Here is a 19,929-nt window from a genome sequence, read left to right on the forward strand (position 1 = left end):
TTCCATATATACAGCAGAGATGAATGGGAGGGAAGGTAACAAACGTTTTTAACCAGCTCAGCCAATTTCTGGCTAATGAAAATAAAGCCTATTCTTGACTGATGATGGTATTTTTTGTTGCGAAAAGAAATGCCCTGAAGCTGGCCCGACTTGATTCTCCAGATGTCCATATAGCCATACTGCTTCGTGCAATTAAGCAGGTAGACCCTGGTTTTAGATAGAGTTAAAAGCCGGCTGCCGATTGCCAATTTGTGGTGATGCCCTTTGGTTTGAAGAATGAACCTGCCACTTTCCAAAGGTTGGTGAACCAAGTTCTCTCTGGGTTGGATGACGTTTGTGCAGCTTATCTTGATGATATTGCTGTCTTCAGCTCCACCTGGGAGGATCACCTGATCCACCTGAAGAAAGTTTTGGAGGCCCTGCAGAAGGCAGGCCTGACTATCACGGCTACTAAGTGCCAGATAGGGCAGAGTAAGGTTGTGTACCTGGGCCACCTTGTAGGTGGGGGTCAGGTTCAACCACTGGAGAGCAAGATCCAGACCATCAAGGACTGGACTCCTCCAACCACCCAGACACCGGTCAGAGCTTTCTTGGGCCTGTCTGGTTATTACAGAAAGTTTGTTAAGAATTATGGGTCCATTGTGACACCACTTAATGACTTGACCTCAAAGAAAATGCCAAAGAAAGTTCAGTGGACAGTCAGCTGTCAGAAGGCATTTGATGACCTGAAGCAGGCCAAGTGCTCTGCCCCTATTCTGCAAAGTCCAGATTACTCCAAAGAATTCATTGTCCAAACAGATGCTTCTGAGTTGGGTGTGGGAGCTGTTCTTTCACAATTGAATAAAGATGGTCAAGACCAGCCCATTGCTTTTAGAAGCAGAAGGCTGACCCCTAGAGAGAAACGATGGTCAGCTATTGAGAGGGAGGCCTTTGCTGTGGTTAAAGCCCTGAAGAAGCTGAGGCCATACTTGTTTGGGACTCACTTCAATATTCAGACAGACTATAAGCCCCTCTTGTGGCTAAATCAGATCAAGGGTGAAAACCCAAACGTCTTAGGTGGTCCATTTCCCTACAGGGGATGGACTTTACAGTGGAACATAGACCTGGGACTGACCATGCAAATGCAGATGGACTCTCCAGATATTTCCACTTAAGAACATGAAGACTCAACTGCTCAAGGTTAGTTTAATGTCCCTACGTTTGGGGGGAGGGGGGGGTTGTGTAGGAGAGTAGGGTCTGCTTAATATGGTCACCCCACTTTTTGCTTTGCTTTACTGGTTTTTCGACTTTAGTGTGGCTGTGGGCCTGCTAATCAGGCCAACAGCTCAGCTGTTCTCTCTCTAAATTCATATCACGTACTTTAGGTACATATCCAATTGGGAATTGGGTCACCTTTGTGAGCCCCTGTATAGTGTACCTTAGGTACCCAGGGCATAGGTGCACCCAAGGCCTACCAGGGGCTGCAGCATGTATTATGCCACCCCTGGCTGACCATACACAATGACACAACTGGCTGATCACTCAGCTGGGGCAAGGTCGTGTAATCACCCCTTTCTTAGATATAGTATTCCTATATCTAACCTTATATATAGACACATATGCACCTATAAGTCAAACCTATGGCAGGCCTTTTGGAACCATGTCCTTATAGCTGTTCTATGATATAGCCATACCGTTTACTCTTAAGTGCATTATAATCCTCGCGGTTAATGCTAACTTTGGTTTGGCTTTATCGAAATATGTCGTGTAAGGGGTCATACGCTTTGGAATACTACCCCCTCGCCAGTTCTGGCGACGGGGGTAGCATTCCACCCTTCCAGAGGTAGAAGACATGTTGTTCCTGTTAATCCCGGTTAAAGTTAACCAGAGCCTCAGCATCACAAAATGGATGCTGCTGCCACAGACACAAGTCTGACCTACTGCTGCTGGTAGTCCTTCCAGCGAGGGAGGCTTGTACAATAGGTTTCCTGTTTTGGGAGGTGTTGGCACCACCCCAGACAGGCCATAGTGTATTGGGGCAGGGAGGGCTGAATGAAATGATACACTGCCTGGGGCACACAAGGTGCTCCATGCATAGTCCGGTTGAAACCAGTTGCTGGGGCACTCCAGCCCCAGCTCTGGCGCGAAACTGAACAAAGGGAAAAGGGTGTAACCACCCCCTTCCCTGGTCGCACCCATAGGAGGGACCTAGCAGGTAATCCAGTAGGAGCTGAGTCAAGAGACTTTAGATTTATCCTGAACTGAAACTTGAAACGAAACTCTGGACCTTCGACATTCTACTGTAACTAGAAGACTGAAGAATCTCCCTTGTGGTCAACGAGTGACCACCCTGTGTAAACAGGCGCCATCCAGCGATCTGCGCCGGAGCCCGAGCGCAGAGCCTGACAAGAACCATACTTCCAGACTTCTTCGACCCAATCCACAGCCACAGCAAAGCTGAGACCTGTGGAGACGACGAGAGACGTGGGACCGGCCATCTTGAAAAACCTGCTTGTGCAGCTTCTGAGGCACCCTTGAAGTTGTGCATTGGGGATTGAGAAGCCCCAGCCCGAGCACCTTCTACACCGATGCACAGCCCTCCACACGCCACGAGTGTTGCGTGGGGTCTGCTAGTGTTTTTGTGCTCGACGCGTCTGTCCGGTCACTTGCCCGTTGGCTAGTGGCCTCTGTGACGACGAACCTTTGAATCTACACCGCTGGCCTGGTTGCTTCAGGCTGGCCCCTGCTTCCCTGAAAAGGAGAAGCCCCCGAGCCTTGCTGGTCTGCAACAGAAGCCAGCTTCGATTCCTGCGTGGGTTGCCTTAGCCAAGGCTTGTTAACTCCAATCCGGATGCCGACACCGCCAACAGCTAGATCCTTCGTGGGACAGTCCGTATCCAGCTCCTGGTCGTCGCGGACGTCCCCTGGTCCACGTGGCTGCAGAGACAAGCTTCATGACATCACCTGAATGCTTCACGACATCGCCTGGTTCCTTCCTGGTCACTGGCTAGTGACCCAGACTCTGTCCCCTCTGCTTTCAGGTACTCTTCATCCTCGATCCGCCCTTGGATCCAACCCGACACTTCTCTCCTGGTTGCCTGCAGCATCTTTTCACAGGTCTCCATAGGATTCAGTGACGAAACCTGACACACTGTGACACCTATGCACCCGGCTCCTGTGGGTGAGGTAACGCGAGTGTGAGTACTCCGGTGCTCCTGTGGGTACTGACTATCCAAGTGTCCTAGTTTTCAGTAGCTTTCTCCTAGTCCATCCGGAAGTGTCCTAAATCAACTAGTTTCAACTTCGTTCCCATTGTATTCCTATGAGAACCCGCATGTGTGTTTAGACACTGCACACGCTGCCCGTGGGCCTCCTGCTTCTGTAGTAGGGGATCTCTGTATATAGTCATTATCTAGTGAATAGTCCCGCTCATGTGCGGGGACCCCGGAGCAATCAAAAATAATCTCTTAAGCTGTGTTCTTTGCAGTACTGCATAGACATTTAAGAGAAAATTAAAGACAAATAATGCAGCCTATACATGCAAGGCTACACTGTCCAGTACTTCAACTAGAAATGCAAGGATATACCAAAAATATCCCACTTTAGACCTGTCTGCCAGGTTTAACCATGGAAAACAATTCCCCCCTTCAACAAATCCTTGGAATGATATCTAGGAAGGACAGGACAGACAAGCCCCCATAGGCTGCCATTATGTGGCTTAAAAAGGGATACCGTGCCTTTAAGGAAACTTTCATGGAACTCTCATGGTATCCCAGAATGCACAGCAACTCCCTCCACTTTCAGTTCTTTTTTCCGGCTCCTGCTAGCAGAACCCTTGAGCATTTAGCTCTCCCTTTTTTGGGTTTATTTTCTACTAATTGTGCACTTTTAAAGTGTTAGAGTGTGTTCACTCGACATGCTTTTGCCTTGTCTCATCTGGCTGGAGTTTCTCTGCGGTTTTGGCTGCTCTTCTATCAAATATGCCAGCTTTATTTAATAAATGTCTTGAGTGCTCCAGGAAAAAGGTAAAATCGGATCCTCACAGGGTGTGCATCCTGTGCCTGCCTTCTTCCCATGTTCCCGAGGAGTGTGATATCTGTCTGCAGTTCCCTAAAAGGACCCTCAAGGACAGGGAGAAGACCAGGCTCCATGGCTTGGAGCTGAGAAGGCAGCAAGGACAAGGTGGGTCTGGGCATGAAGGGGCTCCTACCTCTACCCGTACGTCTGCCTCTGGGGGGCTCCCCAGTAAAGAAAAGGCTAGAAAGCTCCACCGGTCTCCGTTGACGTCGATACCCTCGACGTCAGCGTCGAAAGGAATGACCACAGTCTGTTCACCGTCTCCCCAGGGCTCCGGGTCGAAGCGGCGTTGACGTTCGACGTCGAGGGGACGGACGTCGAGACCTCCGTCGAGGTCGACGTCGAGGACTGGTTCGTCGTCGAGCTACCTTCGACGTCGAAAGGGGTCAAGACGCCGGCGCTCGCCGCCGAGGTGACACCGCCGGTCACAATCGACGTCGACACGTAAGTTAGCGATGTCGAGACGAAGATCAGAGTCTCCGGACTCTGAGTACTCTCAAGTCTACTCACCCTCCAAACCGAGGTCGCCTACACCTCCTCCTTTACACGTGGATCCTCCTCCGCGGACCCCGACTCCTCCTCCACAACCTCCTACACCTCCACCACCTCCGGTTCCTCCTCACCGCCCTCCTCCACCGGCTCCGCTGAGGTCTGTCTCGCTACCTAATTTGCCAACACCGCCTACGGGGCTGCCACAGTCTAGGCTTCCGGCTCGGCCTCCACAGCGCCCTCCTTTCCGGCCCGCAGATCGTCCAAGGCAGCGGAGATCGAGGTCTCGCTCAAGGCGGAGGGATAGGTCCAGGAGTCACCATCGCTCATCTACGAGGTCCAGACGGCGCCATAGGAGAGACAGATCTAGATCCCGCCACACGGACTCGTCCAGTGCCAGGGACTACTCGCCGACCCTGTCGGACTCCCCTCGGACGAGGGTGTCCCCGATAGATGACATTGTCTCCTTCCAGGAGGTGTTGCTGCGAGGAGCGGCTAAGCTGGGCATCACGCTCACTACGCCCACGCCCTTGACTTCCGTTATTTTCCAGACCCTTCACAAGAAGCAATTGTCTCGCTCATTGTTGCTGTTGGTGCAAGGGCTGGTGGAACCCGCCATGGAGCTCTTCCTCACCCCTGCGGTTACTAAAGCAGCGCCTTCCAGGCTGCAGAAGAAGTATCGGGCCCCTGACACGGACCATGCGTTTCTTCGCTTGGACCCTGCGCCGGATTCGGTGATTGTGACGGCGGCGAGGAAGCAGCACGTAACCACCCCGTCATCGACAGTGCCTCCTGACAAGGAGAGCCGCTGGACGGATTTGGTAGGCAGGAAGGTCTGCTTGAAGGCAGCCACGTCTATGAAGGCTGCGAGTGCCTCTGCCTTGTTGGGACGTTATGATCGGTCCCTCTGGGAGTCCCTAACACGGTTCGTGGAACGTCTTCCACTGGAGGATAGGGAAGATTTCCAGGAAATCCTTAATGAAGAACTGATGGTCTCCAACCAGGTGATCAGTTCGGCTGTGGATTCCTCCCTCTTGGCAGCACACGGATACTGCCATGGGGTCAACCTGAGGCGCCACGCCTGGCTGCGTCTGACGTCCTTGAAGCCCGAGGCGCAGCAGAGGGTGGCCAACCTACCCTTCTCTGGTGAGACCCTGTTTGGAAAACACGCAGACGAGGAGATGGCCCTTATGAAGGCGGAGACCTTGACGGCTGTCGGATTGGGAAAGCCGAAGGAACAGAAGAAGACCTTCCGCTCGTTCCAGAGACGTTACGGGGCGCAAGGTAGAGGGCAAGGTCGCCTGGCTGGACAACAACAACAACAGCAGCATCAGTAGCAGTTCCAGTGGCGCCCGTTCCAAAAGCACCAGAGGGGCCGTGGTGGTCAGCCGGCTTCATCCGCGACCAAAGGCCCAGCTGGGTCTAGGCCCTGAGCTGTTACTTCCCCTTCATCCGTTACCCGCTCCGGTGGGGGGAAGCATTCAACATTACCTGGCAGAGTGGAGAAACATTACTCAGGACGAGTGGGTGAGGAATATTGTTTGCAATGGATACAGTCTTCGTTTCACGAGGCCTCCTCCAGCAATTCCACCGGTCGGCTTGCAGTTCCGACTGCGCGAGCTCCAGGCGGAGGCCGATACCCTGTTAAGAAAAAGGGCGATAGAAGACGTCCTTCTGTCTCAAAGGGGAAAGGGTCTTTACACACGCTTCTTCCTAGTACAGAAGAAGGACAAGAACGAGTTCAGGCCCATTCTGGATTTGCGACAAGCAAACAAGTGTATTCACAGGGAAAAGTTTTGCATGATGTCTTTGCACAAGATCTGCCCTCAGCTGCAGAGTTGAGACTGGCTGTGCGCGATAGATCTGCGAGACGCGTACTTCCATGTGCCCGTTGCACGGAAACATCGGACGTTTCTGCGCTTCCTAGTCGGCACCAATCACTATCAGTACACCGTACTACCGTTTGGACTGAAGTCTGCACCCAGGACTTTTTCAAAATGCATGGCTGTGGTAGCAGCGCACCTGAGAAAGAACAAGGTGTTTGTCTACCTGTACATGGACGATTGGTTGATCAAAGCCTCCACCTTCCAGGAAGCGCAGTTGCACTTCAACAGGACGGCCGTCCTGCTGAACAGTCTGGGGTTGCACATAAATCTGTCCAAGTCTGTCCCGATTCCTGTGCAGTGCCTGCAGTACTTGGGAACCTCCATCAATACGTTGGCAAGCGTGTCTCCTTCGGAGGAGAGACCCTTATCCATCCTTCGGAAGGCTCAGACTCTCATAGCTGCTCCATCTACAACAGTGAGGACGGTGTCTTCTCTACTGGGATCGATGGCCTCTTGTGTCTTCCTCACTCCACACGCGCGCCTACACATGAGGCCGCTACAGGAATGTTTGGAGGACCAGTGGGACCAGAGGAAAGGGTGTTGGGACGACCGGATTCAGTTGTCTCTTCACGCCCAACAGTCCCTGAGATGGTGGTGCTTGGCAGAGAATCTATTCAGAGGGGTTCCTTTCCACAAGGATATCCCGACTAGGACTGCTCGAGATCGCGCACACTGTCACAGGAGGCTCAGGCGATCTGGCACTGGCTGCTAGCCAGAGGATTAACGATAACGGCGACTCATCTGCCCAGTGTACAGAATGTTCAGGCGGACACCCTCAGCAGGTTGCTGCAAGAAAACCACGGGTGGGTCATAAACGACGAAGTGCTCGAAGACATCTTTGCCGTGTGGGGCACTCCAGACGTGGATCTGTTCACCACCGCCGAAAACAGCAAATGCCGCGACTTCGCCTCGAGGTATTACCAACCAGGGACTCAGGGGAACGCGTTATGGATCAACTGGTCGAACAGCTTTCTGTACGCTTTTCCACCCATTCCCCTGATCCGGCAGTGCTCATCAAACTGGCCCGGTCCCGGGCGCAGATGATCCTCATTGCTCCGGAATTGCCCAAGCAGTGGTGGTTCACAGACCTGCTTCATTGCTCGATTCTGCCTCATCGGCGGCTGCCGTGTCGGCCAGACCTTCGCTGCGAAATCTGTTCGCATAATAGTGGTGTTGTCTTTTTCTCCACCGCCGGGTTGTTTTTGGATGGGCTTGCCATTCTATTCACTAGATTATGACTATACACAGAGATCCCCTACTACAGAAGGAATAGTTTCTTACCTGTAACTCCAGTTCTGTAGTAGGGGTATCTCTGTTATAGTCATATGCGCCTGCCCTCCTCCCCGGTGGAGAAAGTGGTGAAATGATGAATGCTACAGGCCTAGCTGATACACCTCCAAAAAGAACTGAAAGTGGAGGGAGTTGCTGTGAATTCTGGGATACCAGGAGAGTTCTGGAAAGTTTCCTAAAAGGCACGGTATCCCTTTTTAAGCCACATAATGGCAGCCTATGGGGGCTTGTCTGTCCTGTCCTTCCTCTCTATCATTCAGAGGATTTGGTGAAGGGGGAAGTGTTCTCCATGGTTAAACCTGGCAGACGGGTCTAAAGTGGGATATTTTTGCAATATCCTAGCATTTCTAGTTGAAGTACTGGACAGTGTAGCCTTGCAATATAGGTTGCATTATTTGTCTTTAATTTTCTCTTAAGTGTCTATGCAGTACTGGAAAGAAGACCGCTTAAGAGATTATTTTTGATTGCTCCGGGGTCTCCGCACATGAGCGGGACTATTCACTAGATTATGACTATAACAGAGATACCCCTACTACAGAACTGGACTTATAGGTAAGAAACTACTCCTTCCTAACCTTTGGTAGTTCAATGTAGCCCCAGCGATTCCCTAGGCCCTAGGCCTATTCCTTGTTCGTGACGTGGTTCTTCTACCACTATTTTAATATATGGTTTGCAACGCCCCTAGGGCTCGACTGTACTTTGTGCAACTTATTGTATGATAATTAAGTATCTTGTTATGTGCTTGGGCCTCTGACCTCATAAAGAGTTCAGAGGGGTTGTGTTAGTAATAAATATATATATATATTTTATATATAACCTGCGTGGCGTCCTTTCATTTGGTATTCAAGGGGTTACATATGGTAAAACAGCTGGCTTCACATGCTCTCTGAAGTTTTAGCCTAAGACTGCTTTGTCCATGCTACCACTAGGATAGCTGGTCTATAAGGTTGACTTTACAACCATCACCTTAAAGGTTGTTTGGACTGATACAGGGTGCCCACTAGAATAGTGGACATCACATATCAGGCCAACTTCTCATACATAGCGTCTTCGAAATGGACTGAGCTATGGGCAAACAAGGCGCTAAGCAAACAAAATTTACTTTTGAGCAGCTTGGGAACACGAGGCTCACAGAGCAGGACTCGGAGGCGGGAGCGGAGAGGCTGCCGGACCCGCACACGGTGGACCAGGGGGAAGATCTTTGCTCCTTAATGTTCGAAATGAGGTCCAGTTTGCGGAATATAGACTCTAAGTTGGATGCGTTGACCTCACAATTGGACGCCGAAAAAAAAGGGACACATGAGTCTCGGCTGGATGCGCTGGAGTACAGGACATCGGACTTTCATGAATTCCAAGTGGAGACGAAAGAACAACTACTCCAGATGGACAAAGTGTTGGAATAATCCGCGCAAAAAATAAGGATTTGGAGGTGTTGAAAATGAGCCCGCATTGCTATCGATGCCCAGGCCGCTGGCGCAAACCGCCTCTTAGTTCCCATGTTGAATAATTACCAAATAAAGAGACGGGCGCTGGAAGCAGGAATCAAGAACAGAGTTTAATTCTCATGAGGAGAGCCTGTCATGTCAGACACGAAACAAGGTGCCATCGGGAGGTGCTCTAACAAGTGAGCTGAGTCTCTGTCTTTTATACTTTACAGAACACTTGGCATTACAGTCACAGCATTGTAAAACAAAGAAAAGACATCCTCATAATCCTCGTGTAAATCCTACCCCACATGTGTTCACAATAAGGACCCTTGACCTGCTGATAAGAGGGGAGGGCAATCACGCAGCTGTGTGTTCCGTCAACTGTTTAGAATGTGTGCGCCTGATCATAGCCCAGGGGGTGGGGTGGCCAGGATCAATAGTGGGTTCTTTGAAAAGGAGTGACTTCATACAATAAGGGTCAGTAAATGGTATCTCCTGGCTTAGGCGATGGCCTCGGACATGTGTGGTCAGTCGGACTCGGGGGAAGGGGTCATCAAAGAGGTGGTATTCATGCAGTGTGGACAATCGAGCGTGGAGGGAAGGCTTGTCAACAGAGGGGCATTCATGGAAGGAAAGGAGGTGCTGGTCAGGCGCGGCCGTGACTCCCAAGGACAGGGTTTTGCAGAAGGAGAAGGTTTATGACTTGTCCATGTGAGGGAGAAGGAGGGGGTCAGGGTGCGCGCAGGGTCAGAGTCGCACAGAGAGAGAGAGAGGTCTTATGACCCGTACATGAGAGAACAGGGGCAGTCAGATACAGCTGGGGGGGCTATGTCAGCTGAAGCGAAGGATGCTTCTTCAAGAGGGAAATGGGGGGGGTGCCTGGGTCAAGCAGGATGGTTGCCTTTCATAGCAGGGTCGCGCAGAGTGCTGGGTTTCATGGTCTATGCATGTGAGAGGGGGAGGGGGGTGCTCAATTGCGCGCAGGAGGGAAGCCAGTGATTCTAATGAGTGGGCAAGAGGCCAAGGTGCCTAAAATGGCTGTCATGTACACATGGGTACAGGCCTTTGCGGGCGGAGGGATGCAGTCAATGCTTTACAATATTCATGGTGCGTGCAGGGAGGGGAGTGGGAAAAGGGAAATGAACGTTGCTTATGTACATCAATACTTCTTATTTTCTACAGAGGCCCGGTCTCGACGAAATAATCTCTGTATTACTGGTATGCCGGAGACAACAGCCATTGCTAAGATGGAGACCTATGTAGTAAACCTACTGCACAAACTATTTGTTCCGCATCTTTCTTCAGTCTTTGCCGTGGAGAGGGCGCATCATACTTCAGGTCTTCGACCGCTGGTTGGCGCAACCCCCAAACCCATCCTGGCCAAGATCCTGAATCATCAAGATCGAGACACGTGCGTCTTGCCCGGGGTAAAGTGACGATTACCCATGAAGGAAATACCATATATTTTTACTCGACGCGACGCGGCAGGAGTTCCTACAGGCTAAGCGGCGCCTGCTGCAGGCCCAAATTCCTTATGCGCTACTTTACCCTGCCAAGCTTAAAGTGACTTATGATGGGACATTAGTATAGGTTGGGATTGATGGGGTGTATACAAGCACTCCAGCGGGATTGGGCTTTGAAGGTATTTTGCTGTTACGAGACAATAGATATGGTTGATCGATGTATTCTCGCCCGCCCTGAGTAATCGGGGGAGTATGCCGGCGATACTATGCCCCTGCGGGAGTGCTCCCACTTGTAGTTGTAGGTTTTATGCAGTTTTGGATGGGTCATCTGCAACCTGATTGGGGGGTTGGAGTGGATGGTAGGTTGGGGGGTGTGGATGTTTTATTGTTAGCCAGATCTTTTCTCTTCAGTTTCTATGCCGCTGGTCAAGTGCAAATATGTGTGTCATTATGCTCTGCTCCTGATGATTCACTATATTATATTGCTACAGCCACCCAATGACATCTTTCAATTTCCTTACATGGAACATACGAGGGATAAATGATGGTAGGAAGGCCAGGCTGGTGCACTCTTACTTACTTAGACATAACATTGCATTCTGCCTGCTACAGGAGACATATTTAAGTATTCCCGTCCCTCCCAGATTGCGTCACAGTAAATTTGGTTCGGTATACTCCCCTGTTTCCTCCAACTACGCTAGAGGGGTTGCCGTGCTCATCAGACGCGGATAGGCAGGTAAACAACTATCAGACCCAGAAGGTAGATATGTAATACTACAAGGTACCTTAACTCTGAGCCCAATGGTGATAGTCGCAGTATATGGCTCTAATGCTGACACACCTGACTTTTTTCAAACTATCTGGGCTAAAGTGAAAGCAACAAATTGTGACACTATCATCTGGGGTGGGGACTTTAATGCCATTCTTGATGATGTATTGGACAGGAAAGGGATATCTTGTACACTACACCCCCTGGCTAGTGCTACGTTGCAGGCCCTTCTTTCAGATGGAGACTTGGTGGACATCTGGAGACATATGCATACGGCGGCTAGGGAGGGAACATGTATCTCAGAATATCATAAGGCGTGGTCAAGGCTGGACTATTGGTTGATTTCCCTGGATGTAGCTATATGGGCGAGGGAGGTCCTGCATCTTCCCCGATCCCTCTCAGATCACGTACCTTGTCTATTGCGCCTGGAACTGCCACATTCAGGACTGATGATGTATACCTGGAGATTGACCCAGGACGCCCTCTTATACATAGCGTTTAAGGAAGAAATTAGAGGAGACATAAACAATTACTTTTCCCTCAACACGTGCTCAGTGAAAACGGAGGCTACGCTATGGGAAGCTTTTAAAACTGTGATCTGGGGGAACTGTATAGCAAGACCGGCCGGGGTATTGAAAGCCATTCGGGGGACTCTAGACTCACTCGAAAAACAGATTAGGGAATTGGAGAAAAAAGTTCGACACGTACGGCGAGCCCACTACATTGGCCTCGCTGAAAGAAGAATTACTTGAATTTGAAGAAGAGGCACATAGAGAAATCAAATTCCTTTGTAAAGACGCGTAGGCTCTGCGATATGGAGAAGGGGATATGCCCAGGAGAACGCTGGCGGCACTGCTGCGACTCCCCACGTTCCTCCACATTTGTCTCTGAGTTAAAGACTGCTGACCAATCTCCAATAAGAGAACAGAAGGCTATACTAGAGGAAATTTCCAGTTTTTATTCTAAACTCTACACTACTACACAGTGCTCTAGCCCGGAGGGCTTTCTGCCATTTTTGGACTCTCTTGAGTTACTTTGGCTAAGTAATAGGTACAGAGAATATCTGGATTTCCCCTCTACAGCGGATGATGTGGCGCAAGTCATAAAAAGCCTACCATTAAATAAAGCCCCCGGTTCGGACGGCCTAACCACCGCCTTTTATAAAACATATGTCTAGGAACTAGCACCTCACCTCTTCGAGGTGTTCGAGGATGCCCGCGAAACGAGTATCCTGCCACCGCCCATGCGGGAGGCAATTATAATTACCCTCTTAAAACCTGGGAATCCCGAAGACGAACTAGACTCATATAGGCCACTCTTGCTGATAAATGTAGATGTTAAAATCCTTGCGAAACCTATTGCCAACAGACTTCATTCAGCCTTTGCTTCCGTCTGGACCAATCAGGTTTTATCCCCGAGAGATCAACATCCCAAAATCTTAGGACTTCATTCTCGGTCTTACATTGCTTGCACCCAGAGTTCCAGGCTGCCTCTGTATTTTTAGATGCCACAAAGGCTTTCGAAACTCTAGAATGGCAATACCTATTTGCATTCCTCGGTCGTATGGGTTTCAGTCTGCTCTTTATAAATTTAATATGTCTGCTATACACGCAACCGCTAGCACGGGTGAGAGTGACTGGTCTCCTTTTGGCACCCTTTACTATTTTGCAAGGCACAAGACAGAGATGCCTGCTCTCTCCCCTACTCTTCGCGATCGCAATAAAACCACTCGCGGCGCGTATCCGGCAACATCATACTTCCGGGATATGCAGGTTTTGTAGAACATGAACTATGGACGTGCCATAAACTGGTTGGAGGAGAACGTTACTGCTTGGGCTGGGCTCCCGCTCACTTTCAACGGGAGGATAGCACTGGTCAAGATGGTGGTGCTTCCTAACTTCCTTTATTTATTTGTTAATATTCCGCTTCCACTTACGCAAGCCTTTTTTCAAACCCTAAGGTCCCTCGTGGTTTCCCTGATATGGGCGGTGGACAAGCTAGAATTTCCTGAGAACTTTTAACACTTCCTTTACGTCATGGTGGACTCGGGGCTCTGGACATGCATTTATATGCGTGGAGCGCACAAAAGTAGTTCTTGCATTACTGGGCTCATCCCACTCCTTTTCAGCCCCATGTAGCGGTGGAAGCCGCTTTTGCAGAACCCCTTCCCCTACAGGTTGCCCTGTTTCAAAGATACAAGCGCCCAAGGGAAGATATAGATACAGTAGAGACTATGCGCTGGGCCTGGAACGAGTTGCGGAGTAGGGCCGGCGCTCCTATACTATATGCCCTGCAATGCCCATAGCACAGAACCTGATGCCGTTTCCCACTGGGGTGGATATTAGAAAAGACCTGGCACATAACATGAATCTACATACTTTTGCTGACCTCTACCCAAAAGGATCTTTCCGACCACCTCCTTTGGCCAAGGAGGAGGGGCAGGTTTTATTTTCTGAATTATTTGCATATCACAAACTTAAGGCTACGTGTCGGGCCCTACATGACACTTTCCCAGACGCCCGCCCATCCTTAGCGCCCTAGAAAATGTTCTTAAGACGGCTTCCCCTCGACGACTAATCACCAGAATATACACCCACATGCAGAATTTGGCCCCCTTGACAACACCACAAGCACTATGGACATGGAATGAAGACGTACAACCCCCACTCACAGAAGGCCAGTGGCTTTATTGCTGCAGCCAAATCACAGCTCTTACCCCTAACTACAAGCTCCGTTTAGTTCATTTTAAATTCCTGCACAGGTTTTATAGAACACCTGTTAATTTGCACCATATAGGTCTCACAGAGGATGACAATCAATCAATCAATCATTACATTGGTTAAGCGCACTACTTACCCGTGAGGGTCTCAAGCGCTGGGGGTGGGGGATGCTGCTGCTGCTCGAAGAGCCAGATCTTGAGGAGTATTCTGAAGGACAGCAGGTCATGGGTCTGCCGTAGGTGGATGGGGAGGGTGTTCCAGGTCTTGGCGGCGAGGTGGGAGAACGATATGTTGCCGGATGTCGCTCTTTGGGTGCGGGGGACAGTTGCTGGAAGTGTCTGAGAGCCCCTGCCGGCTTTTTACATGTCGCATGGGATTGCCCAAGGATAGCGAAAGATACTGGCTTGATACGTTCCATATAATCCACCAAATAATTGGGCTGGATGGAGACCCTAATCCTCTCCAGGGATAGCTAGGGTACGTCAAGGACACTCCAGCTAAGCTTCGAAAACTACACGCATTATTGCTCCTTTTTGCTAAATGGTGGGTTGCCATGCATTGTGGAAGTAGGAGGGTTCCATCCAAGACTGACTGGATAACGGACATCGTGTTTGGTCACTCACAATTGACCGCTTTGAGGAAACTAATGCCCTCTACGTCTAGACCCAAAGATATATGGCAACCCTTTGTGATGTGGGCCCGTGAACAACAAGAGACAACTGTGGCTACTGTGCTTCTGGAGTAGCCTTGAAGGAGATCAGGGTGGGATGTGGTCTATAGATTGGGGATATAGAAAATATGCAATTGTGCCTGATTATGTTCTACTCTCTTAAAGTTATGTTTTCTCTTTATGCAATGCCCGGGTTGATCTATTGTTTTGCCTCTACTGTTATACCCTCTATATCGGAAATACTTCTTGTGTTGTTGGGACTATGTGACAGAGCGATTATGTTCACACATATATTAGTAACTCACTTGACTCTGTTATGGCATGGTAACCCTATTTTGTATAAAGCAAATGACTGGCTGTTTTTTGCAATTGGTTGTATTGTTGTTCTCTTGAAAATGTCAATAAAATGTTTTATTAAAAGCTAAATAAGCATTCAAATCCCATTAAATGTCCTCAATAAGGTTTACGCATTAAATGCAGATAAAGAAGGGAAGTACTTCCCTGACATCTGAGTCAGTAAAGAAAAGACATGTTGATCTGTAGTGAACAGTAAGTGGAACATATGGATGTCTTATTTGTATTTTGCTCATGTTTTTTGCTCCAGTGACTTGCCAACTCCCCGAGACTCCGATGTAGTTGGCATAGTGCTAAATATTTTACACACTTAAAACATTTGCCTGCATTGGTAACCATTTTGCTTTCCTTGTTTGTTGTCTTAACAACAGTATCACCAAGGTCTTAGATGACTTGTTACCCTCTGTGGTCTCGAACAAACAGCTCCGGGGAATTGGTGCACATGTTTGTTAGGAAACTACAACTTCGATAGGTAGAACAGAATAGTGGCTATTCCTTGCCAGTTTCCTAATATCAATTGCTGATCACATCGCCAGTTTCCTATTATCAATACTTTGATCACATCGCCAGTTTCCTATTATCAATACTTTGATCAGATGGTTGTATATAGCAAAAAATCCAGGAGGCAAACAAACTTTATTCCTCAAAATGGATGACATCTGCCCTTCCCTTGTCCATAGAGTTATTTTGCATTGTGGAGAAACACCAGTCATTGCGCTCTCTATTTTCTATTATTCATTCCTCTGTGGAATAATGTGATGAATTGTCCCTTTTTTTAAGGAAGAGATTACAACAATTGGAGATTCATTTTTCAATGATGAAATACATTGTCTTAATAACATTAATGTAGAATGTTCTCCTCTTTTTTCTTATGCCTGCTTTTCAACAGTTTAACTTATCATTTTAGTGCATTTAATGGGCATTATCTCGCAACCCTGGCCCTCTGACCTCCGAAACGACCTTTTCTAGGAAACTGGAATTTTGTTGCAGTTATACCCCCACCTCCCACTTTTTGCTACCTTTTTATGTCGAGCCTGGGCAGCGCATGTGCTGCTCTGCGAGGCCGGCTGTATTGAGGTAGGGACTTGAAGCTCCACCCACTCTCCACCCACATTTTTCATTGGCTTGTGTCATTGTCCATTGTAAACTGTGGCTGTTCATTGGCCAAAATGCTTAGTAGTCTCTCCTTAGTGCCTCCTCGTCTCAGTTTGTAACCACCCCCTGTTACATGTGTTGTTGTCGGTAGGCTTCAATTACTGCCTCCGAGCACTATTTCCTCAATTAGAGATTCCGTTGCGTATTATCATTTACTTTGTCGTTGCTGATGAGGTACTCTGAGATTGCCGATATTATGGTAGGGACACATTTATTGGAAATCTTTAAATGTAAAAACCCATGCATCGATTTTGGGAGTCCTCGCTTGTGCTACGCCGCTTTATGTGCCTGCCGACGACCTCAGTTCTTTGAAATGTGATAAGATAATTGCTTTATGATGACTGTAGCAGAATTGAGCTGCAGTCATAATACATTGCATCTCATCGCATTTCTAAATGGCCTCTGCCATCATTGAAAGCCATTGCTATCGTTTAGGAAAAATTAAGTCACTGCTCATTTGTCATTTTTTCACAAGTGCACAAGAAGGGAACTGCCGTCTTGGGCTACATTTGTTTCACGTCTCTGTAAATGCATCTAGTTTCTGAACTAATTGAGAAACGTGCAAAATGTAAAGAAAAAAGTGAAACAACATGTCCTGCTGCACGGGTGAATATAGCAGACATCTTGAAACCGTAGCAGTATGTAGTGGAAGTCCAAATCACCAGTAATAGGACTCTCCGCATATGCACAGGCATACAGGAAACACATGAGGCAGATTCATAGAAATTCCAACTGTGCCTACCTCTGTATATAATCTCATAATTGCCGGTCACTTTGTCCTAAGACAGAAGTGAGACTTCACTGCACTTACCGTATGAAACCGGTACAGCGTTGAAACGAGCAATTTGTTGATTGCAGCAGCAGCCGGTTTTAAATCGTCTTATACGATAGCGATTCTCACCCCACTGGCTACTTCTGTTTTCGAGCTTGCCAGACTTTCTACTACTCTTCATGCGCACTGCTTATTCGCTGGAAGTGAGGGGAGGGGTGGGAGAATTATTACGTAGTTTAAAAGTTCATGGAGTTCTCACTCTGGGTTGGGGTTTTTCTCTTTTTGCAGCGGATACAAAAGACCCTGCATGATCAGTAGGTCTTTCGCATCGGTGTAATTATGGGACTGATTCACAAAAGCAAATTTACAGATTTGTGTAAGCTCACTATTTTATTTTTGCTATTTACAAGCTACGACTTAATAGTAAGTTTACTGCTCTATTTTCATGTGAAGAGTACCCCCCTCACCCAGTGCCGAGCCTCCGCTGTTGTAGACTTAACATCAACTCGTAGTTTGTGAATAGCAAAAGAATAGTACATTTACACAAAATGTAAATTTACCTTTGTGAATCAGACTAGTGCCTCACATTGGTTATGCTTTTCTGTGTTTTTTTTTTAAATCACAGTAATCAGAGAAAGTACATTTTAAGGTCGAGCCTGGGCACTAGGCAGCACATGTGCTGCTCCGTGAGTCATGCTGTATTCAGGTATGGCCTTGAAGCTCCGCCCACTCTTCCCCCATATTTTTCATTAGCTTGTGTCATTGTCCACTGTAAATTGTGGCTTTTCATTGGTCAATGAACTTAGTAGTCCCTCCTTAGTGCTGCCCTTTCTCATTTTGTAACCTCCCATGAGAACACCCCCTGTTACGGTTGTGTTGCTCAGTAGGGTTAAATTACAGCCTCCGAGCAGTATTTTCTCAAATAGCTTTGTCCTATACTCTCTCCTAACGCCAACTCATTTGCTATGTTATACGTCTTGCATTTGCGAGAGTTTAAGCTATTGGCATTGTAAATGACAATGCCTAAGAACAACACATAAATAATAGGCCTTGCCATTTACAATGCCAATAGCTCAAACTCTTGTAAATGTGAGACCTAATGCATTGCAAATACTTGTTACTACTAGATGCTGATTTTCAACTCTGACAGTGCACTGAGGCCTCCTAACCAGACCTCAATGCCAGTGCTCTTTTCCCTAAACAAGTTAAAGTCTAATTGTAACCCAATTGGCAACGACTTGAGGACCCTAGTAAATGGTAGCCCTGTTTCTTAGAGCCTGGGTACTAAAGAGGGCCACTGACGGCTGCAGTATGTCTTATGCCACTCTCAGGAACCCAAACACAAATTGAATTGCAGACTGCGTGTCTTTGTGCATGTGCTGTCTAGTTCCATTACTAGATGGCACAAGAAAACAGGGAAGCCAACTTAAGTATATATACACTGGGCACTTGTCATTACGAGTTCCCCAGCTACATGACCATAATGTTTGGTATCAAACACCTTATCTTAATAAATCTGTACTGTTGCCAGTTCAAGATTTATTACAACATGCGCCAAAAGGGCATCTCCGAGGTGCCCCTGAAAAACCTACCACTATCTATTGTGCTGGCTTACTGGTATCTACCAGCCTGCCACCACAGATGAGTTTGTGACCTCGCAGGGGAGACCTCATGCTCTCTGAGGCCAGGAACAATGCCTGCTCCAGATGAATGTGTTCACACCTCCTCCAGCAGGATTGCTAGTGATTTAGCATATTAAGGCCAGGATCTTCAAAGCCCAGCTGCCCTTGATGTGCAGCCCCTGTTTCCCCAGACCTGGGCGATGCTACCACCTGTCCTATGGCCCATATGACACCAGGACAGATGGGAAATTAGCTATGCAAGTAAGCGTGTGGCACCACCAGGCTAGTCACGCCGTAAGGTGCACTACCTGATGTGCTCCATGGAAGGAAGCTTCCACCATCTTGTTTTTGGTGAAAATAGGAATTCTGGGACAGGGTAATGCCCACTTCCCACAGGGAGTGGTCATAGAGTGGGTGTAGTGACTCCAAGGATAAGTAGCCAATTTTCTACTACCCTACACTCCCCTTAACGCCCCTAAATTGCGTATTAAGGCACACCCATGACACCAGGGAAACCTATTTACCTGACTAAAGAATATTAAGGACAAAGAAGACCCGAAGGATGCAAGACCTGAAGACTAACTGAGGACTAGCTGAGGACAAAGAAGACCCGAAGGATGCAAGAACTGAAGACTAGTTGAGGACTTGGCGCCAAACCCTGCCTGCCTGCTCCTGTCTTGATACTTGCAAAGACTTGCAAAGACCCTTCTTGCCCTGCAGCTGTGCATCCTCCCAAAAGCCTCGGTGGGCTGCTAGCACTTTGCAAACCAGTCAGCGTCTCCCTTGAAGTGGTGGAGCCACTTCCCTGCATCCTGCAGGCACAGATTGCAGCACCCGGCTCACTGATCTGATGAGCACTGGGTCCACCAATGCAGCAGCCACCCAGGAGGAGATCACCATGCTTCAGGAGGTCAGCTGTGTCTCCTCAACAAGTTTGGACCTCCAGCAGCTGCCCTGCACCAATAACCGGGGTACTGGACCCCTTGCAGCAGCCAAGGCTTGTTCAGTGTCCAGCCCCGACACCAACACTGCCTAGACCAACCTACCAACGAGGGATGTCTGCACCAGAGAGGCCATCACTAAAAGTAGCCCCTCTATCTTATTTTGTCCCCGTCTCGACCTAACAAGTGGAATTCTCCAACCCAAGCGACCTGCTAGACAAAACCCCTCTGCATCCGCGCCCCTGAGTCCGAGCCTACCTGATTGTGCACCCTTGCTCCAGAGCCGCTCAAAAATTGAGCACCCCTTTATGTTCC

The 19,929-nt window shown here is 48.6% G+C and overlaps 1 protein-coding gene across 2 annotated transcripts in view; it reads left to right on the plus strand.

The window, feature by feature from the left end:
• The window catches only part of SAAL1 (serum amyloid A like 1), a 266,162-nt gene that overhangs the window by 44,658 nt on the left and 201,575 nt on the right, over positions 1 to 19,929 (plus strand). The gene's annotated exons all lie outside the window — the stretch shown is intronic.

Source organism: Lissotriton vulgaris, chromosome 2_1 (genome assembly GCF_964263255.1).
Source record: "Lissotriton vulgaris chromosome 2_1, aLisVul1.2, whole genome shotgun sequence".
Lineage (NCBI taxonomy): Eukaryota > Metazoa > Chordata > Amphibia > Caudata > Salamandridae > Lissotriton > Lissotriton vulgaris.